The sequence below is a fragment of the Acanthaster planci genome, linkage group LG10 (assembly GCF_054643075.1).
Source record: "Acanthaster planci isolate LZ-2023a linkage group LG10, COTS_SCS, whole genome shotgun sequence".
In the NCBI taxonomy this organism is placed as follows: Eukaryota; Metazoa; Echinodermata; class Asteroidea; order Valvatida; family Acanthasteridae; genus Acanthaster; species Acanthaster planci.
Window position 1 is genome coordinate 18,600,646 of NC_141786.1, and position 16,546 is coordinate 18,617,191.

Below are 16,546 nucleotides of genomic sequence, written 5' to 3' on the forward strand. Positions count from 1 at the left end.
GGACATAGCTTCTTAATGTTCCATATTGCCAGTGGGCTTATTGTAGCCCTTGCAGGATTGAGACTAAAGGCTCTAAGAAGGAACTTTATACAAGGAGCTTGGAAGATGGTCAAGACTGGCAGGGCTTTGGAATAGGCTGCAGTGTAAAATCTAAAGTTGGAAGGAAATACATTAAATCTGGCAGTGTAAAATGGTTGAGACTGGGGAAAGGTTAAAAGGGTAAAGTACTACATTTTCACAAATAGATATATACAAACAAAGTTGTTCTGTTAGTTGAAATAAATGAACATTTATTTCACTTGCAAATAGAAATTAACTGGTTACAGCAATAAATGGTGACTGTTTTAAATACAAAGGCATCGTTGCAAGGCAATATTTTCAAACAAAACGTCAGTGCTAATTGGTCCTTAGTGAAAAATACTGTTGTAAACATCAATTTGAGAATGAAACTGGTTGACACATGCATGTAGGTATGTCAGCTGCAAAAAGTAGTTATATGACTGGAAGTTTTAAAAACGTTTCAGTAAATTATTTTTTCAAACTTTTCAAGCATAACATTTTTGCAGTAATGAGCTTTTAGCACTGAGCCAACAAATTGTAACTTGCAGTTTTGTGATAATTTTCAGCCAAAAACTTTTTCTAATGCTCTGGCAATGTGCATGTACAACTTGGAAAATACATAATGCACAGAATTTTGTCAAAGGAAAAACTTATTGAATTGAGGTTCAGAACGGCGTCTAGGTTGATTGAACAGTGCTGGTATTTTGGCTGCCTGAATGGGAAACAGAGATGCGAATTGCATAATTTACTGTTGAAATTTTAAAAGCTTGCAAGAGTTACAAACTTTGATGAGAGTCCTTTCTATCAAAGTATCTACAGGCTTCCTAATAATAAAAAAATTTCTTACAAATACATCATTGGAATTTTTGGAGTTTAGCATCTTGAAAACCTTCATACCAGTATACATGAATGTTTTAAACGTGCGTACATAATAAAGTACATCGGTTACGATACATTAAAGATATAAGCTAATTTGTGAACAGCAATTTTTGTTTCAAATCAAACTGATTGACTGTTTCTGACAACTGAATGTACAAAAGTACCTCTTAAGTCATGAATACAGTACAACCTCACTATCCTGAACAATTGGGTGTATGGAACATGCCCCTTGGCTCCTTTTCTAGGCACTTTTTCTGAACATTGAAAATTTCTTTTAAAATTAAAGACACAAATTTAGGATTGATGATAATGACATCAAAGCCAAGATATCAACACTGAAAAGTCAGAAATCAGAACTACCATTTTACAACATAGCATATAGCGCTCTCTTTTTCTGCAAATGGCACCTCCTTTTTGGCAAATAGCGCCCTCTTACAAGGAATTTTGTTCTCCTTTTTTTACAGAAATGGGAACAGTTTAATTTTTAAGCCTATGAAATATCACCCAATGAAATCAGAACAGTTGGGGAGGTATGCTACACCAAGCACTGTGTATGGACCCTACCCTGTTCATTGTAGCAGTATTGTACTGTGTACCAACATACACTACTCAAAAATATTTGATACAGTGGCAGATAATGCATCATGTCTTTCATAGTCCCATGAGCCCTGAGCTTGACCAAGAGAGGGCGCAATTTTCTAAGCAACAGAGTCTCCTTTGGTCAGAAATGAACTGCGCTGGTTCACAAACAACTAGGAAATGTATCAGTCTATTTTTATGGATAATTATAAAAATATGTTATTTGGGGAAGATTCACAAACAGATGTATGCATTATTTTCCAAAACAAAAAAGGTCTTATAATTTTTTTACACTGAGATACATGTATGTATCGTATCTTCAAACTGCTTCATTTCTCTGCTGTAATAATTTCAGAATAAAAAGTAGCGCCCTCACATTAACAGGATATCATTCTAACTTATAAACAGCGCCCTCACATTAACAAGATATTATTCCAACAACTCATATGCTCCCAAAACCCCACTTTCCTTATTTTTAGGGCTGTGTAGGAGACCTTGACAAGGTGCTGACCGAAGTGTTTTTCAATTTCATGGGACTTCAGTACTCTGCAGAGAAAGTTTACATTGGACTGGAACCAATAAGTTTTTCTTGTTTTGTAGCCAGAACATAACCACATTAAATGACACTCATATTTCTAAAGATGTGAATCCTTTTTTAAAATTCTGATCCTTTGATCCTTTTGAGTAGTGTACAAATGCAGAGAGACTTGCTCCATCACGTACTAAGGTGGAAGCAAAGAACTGCATCTATGAGAAGATTGAGTCCTTTCCTTGCCTTTGTGAATCAATGATTGTGGTTCTGACGAGGATCCCTCATGCATTCTTAGAAAATGTTCCTCCTCAGTGATGGAGGCGAAGACTGGCATCCATCTGAGTTACTTCCTTTCCTAGATGTTCTCATGAATCATCTCTGGGAAGTCCCATAGGATCTTGTCCCCCATCTTGCTTCTCTCCTTGTTGAAGGAGACGAGGGCGCTCTTCTTATCGGCATTGCAGATCTGGTTATTGTATGCACAGCTTCCATGTCGACAATATCTGGGATGAAATTAATCACAGAAGAATGAATTACAGCAAAATATAATACCCACACCGACAAAAAGTAAAAGATCTTTGTAGAGTCCTTAATTTTACACCTTATTTCATACAAAACTGTCTGCGTTGTAATTTGAATTGACACTAAGGCTGAGTCAGGACGGCTTATTGCCCACGTGTACTACGAAAAAAGACTATTACTCGTGATAGGACTTCTGATGGACTGCAGGTCGTAAACTTGAAAACCTCAACATTCCTTTTGAGTGAAGTGAATTGAAAAAGTGACATCACGCCTTTCTCGACAACTGAGGGCGCTGTAATATCAATCTTTTGGCAATTTACATGTATGCCAATGGGGAAGAAGCTTCTTTCTATGACCTTGTTTTATCAAAACTCTGAAACCCAAATTTAATCCTTGAACATGTCTCAGGAAATTTTGACCAATGATCTTTGGTAATTTGCAATGAAACACCAAGGAAAAGGAAATTTCGGCCAGGAAATGAGAACACTTCAAGTACAGTTGGTGCATTCAACTAGCTTGCTCTGGTGACAAGGGTTTCATCTTGTCCCTTTGCTCGTCACGCAGCACCCAAACAGGGCGCTGAGAAGGGCTTGCCTTCCACAGATTTTTTAATGAAGGAAATATGTCGCACAGGATCATAGCTAATGGCTTGCAGAGCATTTTGGGTAAATTTCTTCCAGGTGTGCGAGCTCACTCAATAAGTTGAAATACAAGTAACGTTTATCAATTCAATATTTGTTCCTTTTTCTTCCTCATTGCTGAAAACACTTTCACCAATTTTACACTTTATTCATTCATCCAAAATTGATCAAGATAACCAATGATTTGAAAAATACCGGAACTGCCAAAAGACACGTGATCAGTGATACTTCAATACCACACCTTGTTTTTTCATATAGCCAACACTTTGGCCTGAACCCCAAAATTTAAATAATGCTTAACAATAACAGGAAGTGATAACCTTGCAGTCAAAGGTCATGCATAATGTAGCCAATCACAGTGCAAAGCCATCAACCTTTCCCAGTGCCCTGTTTGGGTGCTGGTGATGAGTGAATCTCATCCCCACCATGTTGCTTGACACAGCACACACGGCCAACCCGAGGTCAGGGTTGTCCCGTGTGAGCTAACCAAAAGAACTCGTCGTTTTTTGCTCACCAAAAGCCAAGGGTGGATCCAGGTCCAAATTCAGAAGTGGGGAGTGGATTTTTTTTTAAGGGTTTGGCTTTTTATACACAGTTCTCGAGGGAAATTCATTACCTTTCAAAAAAGAATAAAAGAAAAGAGATGGGTCCCATTCCTCCCAAGCTTCCTTTCCCAGATAAACCCTTGAAAGCATGTGCAACACATGAGACTCTTACCTGCATGGTAACCTGCCTCTTCAACTTTGGAGATCTCTTTGTTGGTTGGTCCATTCACACCACGACACAGGATACGTTAGCCAGTCTCAATGTAGGCAGCTATTTCAGTACAATGTACATTCATCTACCGGTAGCAACAAGGTAATCCCAAATCTAAATGCAGAGAAAGCGACAAAAATAAGAAAACATTGTCTTAAGTTTTTCAGTCACACTTTAATGAAAGATTTTTTTTTTCAAAATGAGCAAAGTATCCAAGTTTCAACCCATCAGCATCTGTACTCTGATGACTGCCATAACCACAACTATCAGACTAGGGACTGAAAAGGATGGCCTGTACATTTATTATTATTCCGTGTATCGCATTAAAGTTGCCCATCAAAAATAACCCTTAAATGATCTTGATTTCTGTGACTTTTCCAGGACTTTACACAGGGTGAGATTCTCAGAAAATGAAAAAAGATGAACTTTGCGAGCACACAGCTCGAAGTCCTTTACGACATTGGGTCAGGGCCCCAGGAAAAATGTTAACGTTAGATACTCTGTGGTACAATTTAAACCCTTCTGGGACACATTTTATTTAGAATAGAAACATTTGTGAAATTGTTTATTTTTTGTTCACTTGATAAATGTACCTGTATGTGACCCGTCAGGGCAAAATGAGAGTAAAGTTGCATCTCGCTCTTTCCTATTTTGAGGGTTCAAAGTCATATTGTAGTGGAGATCAATTTTGGGGTTTTGTAATATTTGGAAAAAGTAACCCATCTCCTATTTAATTCCAAGTATTTTGCAGAATCACATATTTAAAAATGTCACTTTCTCAGCAATTTTGACGCTAGTGTTATTTGTGCTAGGTCTGAAATGTTAAAACAATGTTGAGAAGAAGACGCGAAGCTGCCACAATAATGCCACATTGTCATCTTTACCCTTAGTGTTCCATGTACTTATCAATGGAAAGCTCTCTTTCTGCTGAACTCAAAAATAACAATATCTCAGTTTTTGACAATTCTGACCTTCAGCTCATTCTGTGGTGACAGGTCACAAATGCGTTATAAAGACCCTCCACAAGTTGGAATGATTCTGCATGTGCTGCTAACATGGTTGAAGTGTTTTTGCCCTGGAAGGCATAATTAATTTCTACATCGCACCACCTCCTTACCAGGTTTTGCCAATTTCTGAATAAATTCGGACAAGGACACTCCTCCTATTTTGGCCTCAACCCACTCCCATCGCCAGGAATTTTTAATCCCTTTGTCAATGTGCTTCACCTTTCCTTCTCAATGAATGATGTCTTTACGGGCAGACATGATGATGGAAATGTAATGATAAGAAACGTCCGTTCAACAACACACACGATGGTACAGTTTTCTGTGATTACACACAAAAAGTATTCAGGGTACCAGGCGCAGTGGCTTCGCATGGCGGTCGATACACTCGTGCATGTGGTGAAGAGCAGGAGAAGTGCACAATCATTGGGTTATATGAGGATGCATCATGAAAATAAGCCTAGCAGAGTGATTGTGACACCGACAGTTACATGGAAGCGAACATACACTGTATTTCCTACAGAAATGGTCACTGATCGGCACTTATTTTTGTCTGCAAAAAGACCCCATGGAATGTGTTGCTTTATCTTATCTCCAAATTCTAGCCTGGTTTCGGATCTGTGTGAGCACATTGACCGTGTGTGCGTAACTACACATGAGCGTAGGGCATGCATGGCATGACGCAAGGCGCTTCAATAATTTTGATGCACTTCGGATGAAATAAAAATGACGTGACACATGGAAAGTAAGCAATGAGAAATGCAATATGATTCCATTTCACAACAAGAAATGGTTAGGTTAATGCTGCTTTTGATACACTGGCATAGATACCAGCATTTATACAGATCAGAGCTTCCTAGAAAGTTTGTGTGAAGTTCGCTTCATTTTCAGGGTACAATACTTAACTACACTGTAGGAAGTTGTCACGGGTCCCACGCAAGGTCACGAAGGTGAGTGGGTAACGCTTGTCAACACGTACATTGTAACTCGCCCGCGGGCCCATTAGGCTGGTGTCTCCCAGAGAGCGGGAGTTTTAAATCTCCGTGTCTGGAGCCAGGCGATGCAAGGGCTTGTCAGTGTATATTGCGGTTCTTGTTTCTAATTCACTAAATGATTTAATGTATACCGGTGACTTCAGAGACAGCGGTAATATTGTGATTACCAATATTCACAACAGTTCTAGGAATTTTGCTCACCGACATATGCGATCCAATGATAAGCAGATCTGTCTTATCATCATTTAGCTTCAAAAAATTAATCGCCATCCAACATTTGATGTCGTCACAGCATTTTTCCAAAACTGACACTTGATGCTGTATGTTACTGGCAGTTGGCTGTGCTGACAAATACAACTGAGTGTCATTTGCATAAAAATGACAACTCAGTCCATGATGCCTAGTAACATCCCCTAATAGCAACATATACACATTGAATAAAAGTGGTCCGAGTACAGAGCCCTGGGGGACACCATACTTAAGTGTTTACATGTACATGTAGGTGTCACTCATGATTCCGACATCCGATCCACTACTACCATTGGGCGATAAAGACCGAATCTGAACTCTTTGTAAACGGTCTCTAAAGTAAGAAGAAAACCAGTCAAAGGTATTTTGTGAGACTCCTACGTGTGTCCTTAATCGATGAAGCAAAATGTCATGATCAAGCGTATCAAAAGCAGCGCTTAAATCAAGAAATACCAGAATGGAGACTTTGCCCTCATCCATATTTTTCCAAATATCATTTTGAATGCAGGCAAGAGCCGTGTCCGTCCCATGGTGGCGCTTATATACCGATTGAAAAGGTTCATGTAACATAAACCTGGTCATATGATTGGTAAGTTGTTGCGCAACCACCTTCTCAAGAACCTTGGAGACAAATGGTAAATTGGCAACTGGATGATAATTCTTAAGCAGCTCGGCTTGATCAGCCTTGAGGTTCCAAGATTTTGGAATGGGAGTAACTGTAGACATCTTAAAATCATTTCCAAAAACTGCAAGGTTAATCGAAGAATTAACAAGAGATGTGATTATTGGGCAAATTTCAAGCAGACAGCATTTTAAAAGTGCAGTAGGTATCGGGTCAGCAACACGAGTTTTTTTAGGACACTTGCGTATGATTTGTTGGATCTGTGCACAAGTGGTGGATCCTAAATTAAGCTTACATCCTTCAGGAAGAATTGGATCTTGAATAGCAAATCTCCTTGACCCACACTACTCATACATCGTAAGTTGCTGATCTTATCTTGAAAGAAATTTGCGAATCAATTTGCCAACTCGACTTCATACTTGAGTAGGAAATGTAGGAACTGACTTGCGGCATAACAAATTATCAATCACACAAAAAATCTGATGACAATCACCCTTGCTCTCATGGATTAAGCTTTGATAATAATGCACTTTCGCATCCTTGATCATCTTCACAACGTGATTACATTGCATTTTATATATCTCCCGGTCAACAGTGAGTCGAGTACATCGCCAGCGACGCTCCAGTTTTTTACGCTTAATTTTCTCCTTCCTAATGGTCTCAGTAAACCATGGTGTATTCGACTGTATAGCAAAAACCTTTGATTGAAAGATGCACGCTCATGAAGAATCAACCTTAATTCCGAATTGTAAAAAGCTGCAAATACGTTGGAGTCGGGTAATGAAGTTTCGTCCAAAAACTTTGAAAGTGCAGAACAAAGACGAAAATGTTCACAGTCTATGTTTTTAATCCTCCTAGATGCCACAGATCTCTGCGGTCTCACAGGCTTACTGATTTCTAAAGAACACGTTATCAGTGAATGATTGGAAATAGCAGGATTAAAACATCTACAGATTTGATAATGTCCATAGATGGACGAGTAATAACAAGATCCAAAACATGACCTTTAATATGGGTGGGGGATACTACATGTTGAATCAAATTGCAAGACTCCAGAAAATTCATAAAACAAATCGTATCATGTGCTTGAGGCTGATCCATGTGAATATTAAAGTCTCCAACTATCACAGAATCAGATGATTTTGACATGAACGGTTCAATGACTTGAGAAAAATCAGATTAGAAGGTAGTGATTGCTACATGTACATTGTACATTTGTGCTGTTTATGTACAGGAACACTAGGCATGGAAAATCCTGGAAATGGGTTCAGTGAATTGTTGTAAGCACCAAAATCATGTTTACTATAATTCTACTAGGAAAGAGACAGCTTACTCTAAATCACCAAGGAGAAGGAAATTTGAATCAGAAAAATGAGAACAACAGTAAAGTGGGTGCATTCAACTAGCCTGTTGTGGTTACAAGGGTTTAACCTCATCCCCACCGTCTTCTTTGTTTGACACAGCACAAATGACCGTCCCTAGGTCAGGGTTGCCCTGTGTTAGCTAAACAAAAGCACTTATTGGTTTTGGCAAGCAAAAAGTCAAGGGTGGATCCAGGACCAAAAATCAGGAGTTAGGAGCGGACTTGTTTTACTTTTTCAATTTTTTGAGGGGTTTTGATACATTTGGGGCTTTCTACACACAGTTTGCAAGGGAATGAAGAAAAGAAAAGAAATGGCTCCCATTCCTTCCGAGCTTTCTTTCCCAGATACATCCTTGCAAGCATGTGTAACACATGAGACTCTAACCTGCAGGGTAACCTGTCTCTTCAACTTTGGAGATTTCATCGTTGGTTGGTCCACTCACATCACAATGTGGGGGATACATTAGCCAGCCTTAACATAGGTAACCATGGGAAGTAAATTCACTTGGTAAATCAAGCCTCCCAAAATCTAAACACAGGAAATGTCCCAAAAAAACAAGAAAAGGAAAAGTTTTAATAGGTTTTTCATTCACAAACGAAAAACAATTTTTTTGCACGAGCAAGAGGACAGCCTGTAAATCTGTTGTTCTTTTGGTATCACATCAAATGTGGAATATCCAATAATAACTGTTGTATGATTTTGATTTGCGTGACTTCCACGTCTTTCCCACTACTTTTTCCTCCGACAACCAACAAAAACAAGGCTCAATTTTACCACTTTTGAATGACTTTTCAGGGTGATTTTCTTAAAGGATTTTTTATGCCAGCGGCAACCATGTACAAAGGAAAAATTGCCTTAAGTACCTAAATCATATTTGTTACAATTATAATTTGTGAGGAAAGACTTGAAGGATGACTTACTTTATCAGAACAATGATACCAGAAGATGAGCCAACAGGCAGGGGACCAACCACACTGTTATCACCTTACTCTATCAGGGTAGTGGTGCCAGAAGATGAGCCCACAGGCAGGGAACCAACCACACTGCTACTGCCTTACTTTATCGTGGTAGTGATGTCAGAAGATGAGCCCACAGGCAAGGAACAAAACACAATGCTACTGCCTTACTCTATCAGGACAGTGATGTCAGAAGATGAGCCCACAAGCTAAGGACCAACCATACTGCTCTATCAGAACAATGATGTCAGAAGAGGAGTCAACAAGCCACGGACCAACCATGCTGCTCTCGCCTTACTCTATCCGGACAGTGATGTCAGAAGATGAGCCCACAAGCCAAGGACCAACCATGCTACTCTCGCCTTACTCTATCGGAACAGTGATGTCAGAAGATGAGCCCACAAGCCAAGGACAACCCGAGCTGCTCTCGCCTTACTCTATCAGGACAGTGATGTCAGAAGATGAGCCCACAGGCAGGGGACCAACCACGCTGCTATGACCTTACTCTATTAGAACAATGATGTCAAAAGATGAGCCCTCAAAACAAGGACCAACCATGCTGCTCTCGCCGTACTCTATCAGGACGGTGATGCCAGGAGATGAGCTCACAGAAAGGGGACATACCAAGCTGCGATCACCTCATTCTATCAGGGCAATGATGTCAGAAGGTGAGCCCACAGGCAGGAGACCAACCACAATGCTACTGCCTTACTCTATTAGAACAATGATGTCAAAAGATGAGCCCTCAAAACAAGGACCAACCATGCTATTCTCGCCGTACTCTATCAGGACGGTGATGCCAGGAGATGAGCTCACAGAAAGGGGACATACCAAGCTGCTATCACCTTACTTTAGCAGGGCAGTGATGCCAGAAGATACGCCCACATGCAGGGGACCAACCACGCTGCTATGACCTTACTCTATTAGAAGAATGATGTCAAAAGATGAGCCCTCAAAACAAGGACCAACCATGCTGCTCTCGCCGTACTATATCAGGACGGTGATGCCAGGAGATGAGCTCACAGAAAGGGGACATACCAAGCTGCTATCACCTCATTCTATCAGGGCAATGATGTCAGAAGATGAGCCCACAGGCAGGGGACCAACCACAATGCTACTGCCTTACTCTGTCAGAACAATGATGTCAGAAGATGAGCCCACAAGCCAAGGAGCACCCATGCTGCTCTCGCCTTACTCAATCAGGACAATGATGTCAGAATATGAGCCCACAAGCCAAGGACCAACCATGCTGCTCTCGCCATACCCTATCAGTACAGTGATGCCAGGAGATGAGCTCAAAGGCAAAGGACCAACCATGCTGCTTTCATCTCACTCTATCAGGCCAGTGATGTCAGAAAATGAGCCCAAAGGCAGGGAACCAACCACACTGCTATCACTTTACTCTATCAGGGCAGTGATACCAAATGATGAGTCCACAGGCAGGGGACAAACCACACTGCTATCACTTTACTTTATCAGGGCAGTGATACCAAATGATGAGTCCACAGGCAGGGGACAAACCACACTGCTATCACTTTACTTTATCAGGGCAGTGATACCAAATGATGAGTCCACAGGCAGGGAACAAACAACACTGCTATCACCTTACTCTATCACAACAATAATGTCAGAAGATGAGCCCACAAGCCAAGGACCAACCATGCTCCTCTCAGAACAATGTCAGAAGAGGAGCCAATGTCAGAATGATGAGCCCACAAGCCAGGGACCAACCATGCTGCTATGACCATACTCTATTAGAACAATGATGTCAGAAGATGAGCCCACAAGCCAAGGACAACCCGAGCTGCTCTCGCCTTACTCTATCAGGACAGTGATGTCAGAAGATGAGCCCACAAGCCGAGGACAACCCGAGCTACTCTCGCCTTACTCTATCAGGACAGTGATGTCAGAAGATGAGCCCACAAGCCAAGGACCAACCATGCTCCTCTCACCTTACTCTATCAGGACAGTGATGTCAGAAGATGAGCCCACAAGCCAAGGACCAACCATGAAGCTCTCGCCTTACTCTATCAGGACAGTGATGTCAGAAGATGAGCCCACAAGCCAAGGACCAACCATGCTGCTCTCGCCTTACTCTATCAGGAAAGTGATGTCAGAAGATTAGCCCACAAGCCAAGGACCAATCATGCTGCTCTCGCCTTACTCTATCGGGACAGTGATGTCAGAAGATGAGCCCACAAGCCAAGGACCAACCATGCTCCTCTCACCTTTCTCTATCAGGACAGTGATGTCAGAAGATGAGCCCACAAGCCAAGGACCAACCATGCTGCTCTCGCCTTACTCTAGCAGGACAGTCATGTCAGAAGATGAGCCCACAAGCCAAGGACCAACCATGCTGCTCCCGCCTTACTCTATCAGGACAGTGATGTCAGAAGATGAGCCCACAAGCCAAGGACAACCCGAGCTGCTCTCGCCTTACTCTATCAGGACAGTGATGTCAGAAGATGAGCCCACAGGCAGGGGACCAACCACACTACTATCACCTTACTTTAGCAGGGCAGTGATGCCAGAAGATACGCCCACAGGCAGGGGACCAACCACGCTGCTATGACCTTACTCTATTAGAACAATGATGTCAGAAGATGAGCCCTCAAAACAAGGACCAACCATGCTGCTCTCGCTGTACTCTATCAGGACAGTGATGCCAGGAGATGAGCTCACAGAAAGGGGACATACTAAGCTCCTATCACCTCATTCTATCAGGACAGTGATGCCAGAAGATGAGCCCACAAGCCAAGGACCACCCATGCTGCTCTTGCCTTACTCTATCAGGACAGTGATGTCAGAAGATGAGCCTACAAGCAGGGGACCAACAACAATGCTACTGCCTTACTCTATCAGGAGAGTGATGTCAGAAGATGAGCCCACAGGCAGAGGATTAACCTCACTACTATCACCTTACTCTAGCAGGGCAGTGATGCAAGAAGATAAGCCCAGAGGCAGGGGACCAACCACGCTGCTATGACCTTCCTCTATCAGGACAATGATGTCAAAAGATGAGCCCACAAAACAAGGACCAACCATGCTGCTCTCGCCCTACTCTATCAGGCCACTGATGTCAGAAAATGAGCCCAAAGGTAGGGAACCAACCACACTGCTATCACTTTACTCTATCAGCGCAGTGATACCAAATGATGAGTCCACAGTCAGGGGACCAACCACAATGCTACTGCCTTACCCTATCAGGAGAGTGATGTCAGAAGATGAACCCACAGGCAGAGGATTAACCGCACTACTATCACCTTACTCTAACAGGGCAGTGATGCCAGAAGATAAGCCCAGAGACAGGGGACCAACCACGCTGCTATGACCTTCCTCTATCAGAACAATGATGTCAAAAGATGAGCCCACAAAACAAGAACCAACCATGCTGCTCTCGCCTCACTTTATCAGGACAGTGATGTCAGAAGATGAGCCCACAAGCCAAGGACCAACCATGCTGCTATCACCTCACTCTCTCAGGCCAGTGATGTCAGAAAATGAGCCCAAATTCAGGGGACAAACCACATTGCTACCAACGTACTCTATCAGGACAATGATGCCAGCGGATGAGCCTACAGGCAGGGGACCAACCACACTGTTATCACCTTACTCTATCAGGGCAGTAATACCAGAAGATCAGCCCACAGGCAGGGGACCAACCACACTGCTATCACCTTACTCTGTCAGAACAATTATGTCAGAAGATGAGCCCACAAGCCAAGGACCAACCATGCTCCTCTCACCTTACTCTATCAGGACAATGATGTCAGAAGATGAGCCCAAAGGCAGGGAACCAACCACATTGCTACCACCTTACTCTATCAGGGCAGTGATGCCAGAGGATGAGCCCACAGGCAGGGGACCAACCACACTGTTATCACCTCACTCTATCAGGGCAGTGATACCAGAAGATAAGCCCACAGGCAGGGGACCAACCACACTGTTATCACCTTACTCTATCAGGGGAGTGATGCCAGAAGATGAGCCCACAAGCCAAGGACCACCCATGCTGCTCTTGCCTTACTCTATCAGGACAGTGATGTCAGAAGATGAGCCTACAAGCCAAGGACCAACCATGCTGCTCTCGCCATCCTCTATCAGGACAGTGATGCCAGGAGATGAGCTCAAAGGCAAAGGACCAACCATGCTGCTATCACCTCACTCTATCAGGCCAGTGATGCCAAAAGGTGAGCCAACAGGCAGGGGACCAACCAGGCTGTCATCTGCCTTCAACACCTGGTAAAGATAAGATGGCTGCATTGGCAAATATATGTCCTCGGGAAAGTACAAAAAAATGTGGTACTTTTTGAACAGGCCACTTTAGAGCTTTGGGCTTAAAGTCAATGTCCAACAGGTATGGCTGAGGCTAGAAGTGCGACAACTACAGGTAAAGCAACAGGTGAGTGGCTTCACTCATTACAGACTTGATATGTATGACTGTCAGCCTAAGCCAGTTGATTCAGACATGGTCTATTTTAAGCCAGTTGGCCCATGTATGGTTTGACCTTAATGCTGGTCTCTAGCCAAATAGAGTAAAAACCGTGGCGGTCCAGCGAAAGCCCTCGTCTGGGTAGTCCGGCAGTCTAGTACACAATATTCTGAAATAAGCAGCAAAATAGTTGATTATGATGCATGTCCTCTAGCTGCTGCTGGTTTTTGAACCAAATCAAATAGAACCTTTTGCAACCAAGAATAGTTCGATCCCTGGTACCAGCCCAGCAGAAGTAATGCTGCAGTCTATGAAACTGAAACTTCTGTTCCGAAACGCCTTTGCGGTGCTGTTGCGTGTATGACGTGCCGCGTGTGGCCAGTACGTCTTGACAACCCCATGACTTGACGTTGATTCTGCATACAAAATCTAAATCAGCATGTACTTTCATGTATTGCATCCTAGAGGTACATGTACATGTAAGTCATGAATATGCATCCCACACGTACGACGTGCCGAGTGTCAGAGTGTGTGTATACGCATTACTGATTTTTCTGATTGGTCATTGGTAGTTGTGACACCAGTGATGTCACGATTGTGATTTCGTGTTTGGTTTTCGCCCTACAGGTTGCACTACACCAAAGACGCATCCGTAGAAAACATTTCAAAATCACACCGAAATAGCACTGCTAGTAAAACTTTGCACTCAGCTCTGAATTTAGCCGCCTGCCACTTTTGAAAGAAATACCCTGAGCTGGAAATTATCAATCCCAAATTTGGGATTTATAGAAATATTTCTATGATCCCTCCTGATTATAGCATGTCTTATTGTAAAAACCCTGTGGGATCACCAAATATTAATGAGCTCACACAGAAAAATACAACCATTTGGTGGAATGCACCCCACAGGTACTGGACACAGTACATGTACAGGGACCGAACAGCACATGTACATATGTGCGTGTACATGTGAATACTGCATAAAACGTACATGTACATAAACTGTTCATGATGATTTTTTTTTCTGTCTCTTGGATTGTGAATTAAACAAACAATTTTCAGCAGGTAACCACTTCGTGTGTTTAATTTGCTTGAGTAGAGTTATACTCATGAATATTCTGGAAATTCTGATTCCCACGGCCATTTATGATTACTCATCAACAATTAAACAACAGTCAGCACCGAGTGCACACTGTTATGCATGATGTTGGACCAGAAAACACTAGTGCCAAAAAAGAATGTTGAAATTTGGGGGAAGACGCGGACTAGTGAAAATGCTTGCGGACTAGTAAAAAGCCATCACTGCTGGTCCGGCTGGCAAGTAAGAAAAAAGTTAAGGGCAAACCCTGCATGTACAAACAAATGAAGGTACATTGTACCAAGGACTACTTTTACATGTTTCTGTACTTTAAACATCACAGAACTGGATATGAAGGCTGACTTCGGACAGCTTGTTCTCGTACATGTTCGTGAACAGCTCGATATGTTGTTCATGGGTCAGTTGCTCGAACACTGGGAATATACAACTGGTTTGAGCTGGTAAATGCACATATACATGTAGTTAGTGGATTGAGGGATAATCCAATTTTTCTTCACCCCGAAATTGGAGGATTGAGGAGGGTCACTAGCAAAAAGGGCCTCGGGGGCTAGGGTTAATGTTAATCTTGCAAAATTTCTCATTGTCTGCGGCTTTGTACATGTACATGTATGTACATGTAAGCCATTTTGCTATTTTTTGCAGCTGTTCAAAACTCAAAATCTCACGAGTTTTCCTGTGTGTTTTTGTGATGAGGAGGTGGTGTGTTATCCTTTTCAGAGAACAATGTTCTTGGGTCATGTTCTCTCCATTCGAGCTCGAGAACATGAAACCCGTGTCAAGAACAGGCCGCCCAAACTCGACCTAGTACGTGAGTGGGGATTTCTTGAAGTGTGCTCTTCTATCAAATAAGCTTGATTATTGATTATAGAAAATTACCAATATTGGTACATGTACGTACATGTACATGTATATCAGCGGCCTGATATTGATAATATCAATATATCAATTTTTATTGACATATGTTTTCAAGCTCAAAACCAATCACATAATACTGAACACCATTTGTGGTTAGGCAGCTTACATGTAGGTCCCTACCAATTGGTCCTAACCATGCAGTATGCAACAAATTCGCTGGTTTTGTGAGCTTTTTCAATCTTCCCCAAATAAACGAGCACCTGACAACCATGACAACAGCAACAACCTGCGGTCAGAATATTCAAATGCATTTCCTGGCCAATTCGCTATCTGAGCAGCTACATGTACATGTAGCTTCATTGCTCTAATATTCAAATGCATTCTCCGGCCAATCCCCTATCTGAGCAGCTAGCTTCATTGCATAAATATTCAAATGCATTTCCTGGCCAATTCGCTATCTGAGCAGCTAGCTTCATTGCTTCAATATTCAAATGCATTCTCCGGCCAATTCACTATTTGAGCAGCTAGCTTCATTGCTTCCTGGCTGCGGGACAGTAAGTTTCTCCTTCAACCGATCACCATTGATGAAATTGCTATGCCATAATATGACCTGAATACACATTGCATGTACGTAGAGAGTGCGCAGGACTCTGGTGCATGCATCATGCATACAAGTTCAGGCAACCGCTAGATCTCTTAACCACTCAATGATTTGCCCTGGTGTCATATATGCAAAAAGTACACACATATGTACCAGGCAAAATTCACTTATGTTGAAGTCACAGCCACATGTAAAACAGCCTTCGACCTTCAGGGCTTCCGGCTGTCAAAGCTCCACTGCCATGACTGCATGCACCATGCGTGCAGTAACCAATGAGGTTTGGTACCCAGACACGGGTATTTTGCAGTTTATTTGTGTAAATGCAAAATGTATTTTCTTTCCCTTGTGTGGAAAGAGCCCTGCTGAGTGTAACGATGCAAAAAATCATTGTACACCACAT

At 42.3% G+C, this 16,546-nt stretch overlaps 1 protein-coding gene across 13 annotated transcripts in view; it reads right to left on the reverse strand.

The window, feature by feature from the left end:
- Positions 1–263: 263 nt before the first annotated feature.
- LOC147797927 (signal recognition particle receptor subunit alpha homolog) overlaps positions 264–16,546 on the reverse strand; it is a 28,614-nt gene continuing 12,331 nt past the window's right edge. For 9 of the 13 annotated variants that reach the window (XM_087142603.1, XM_087142607.1, XM_087142608.1 and 6 more), the window contains 2 exons: positions 3,931–4,083; positions 264–2,553 (listed from right to left, as the gene is read on the reverse strand). The gene's annotated coding sequence lies outside the window, so the exon portion shown is untranslated. Of the gene's footprint in view, positions 2,554–3,930; positions 4,084–13,023; positions 13,399–16,546 lie in introns of those variants that run through there. The other 4 variants (XM_087142602.1, XM_087142601.1, XM_087142596.1 and 1 more) reach the window with 2 other exon arrangements.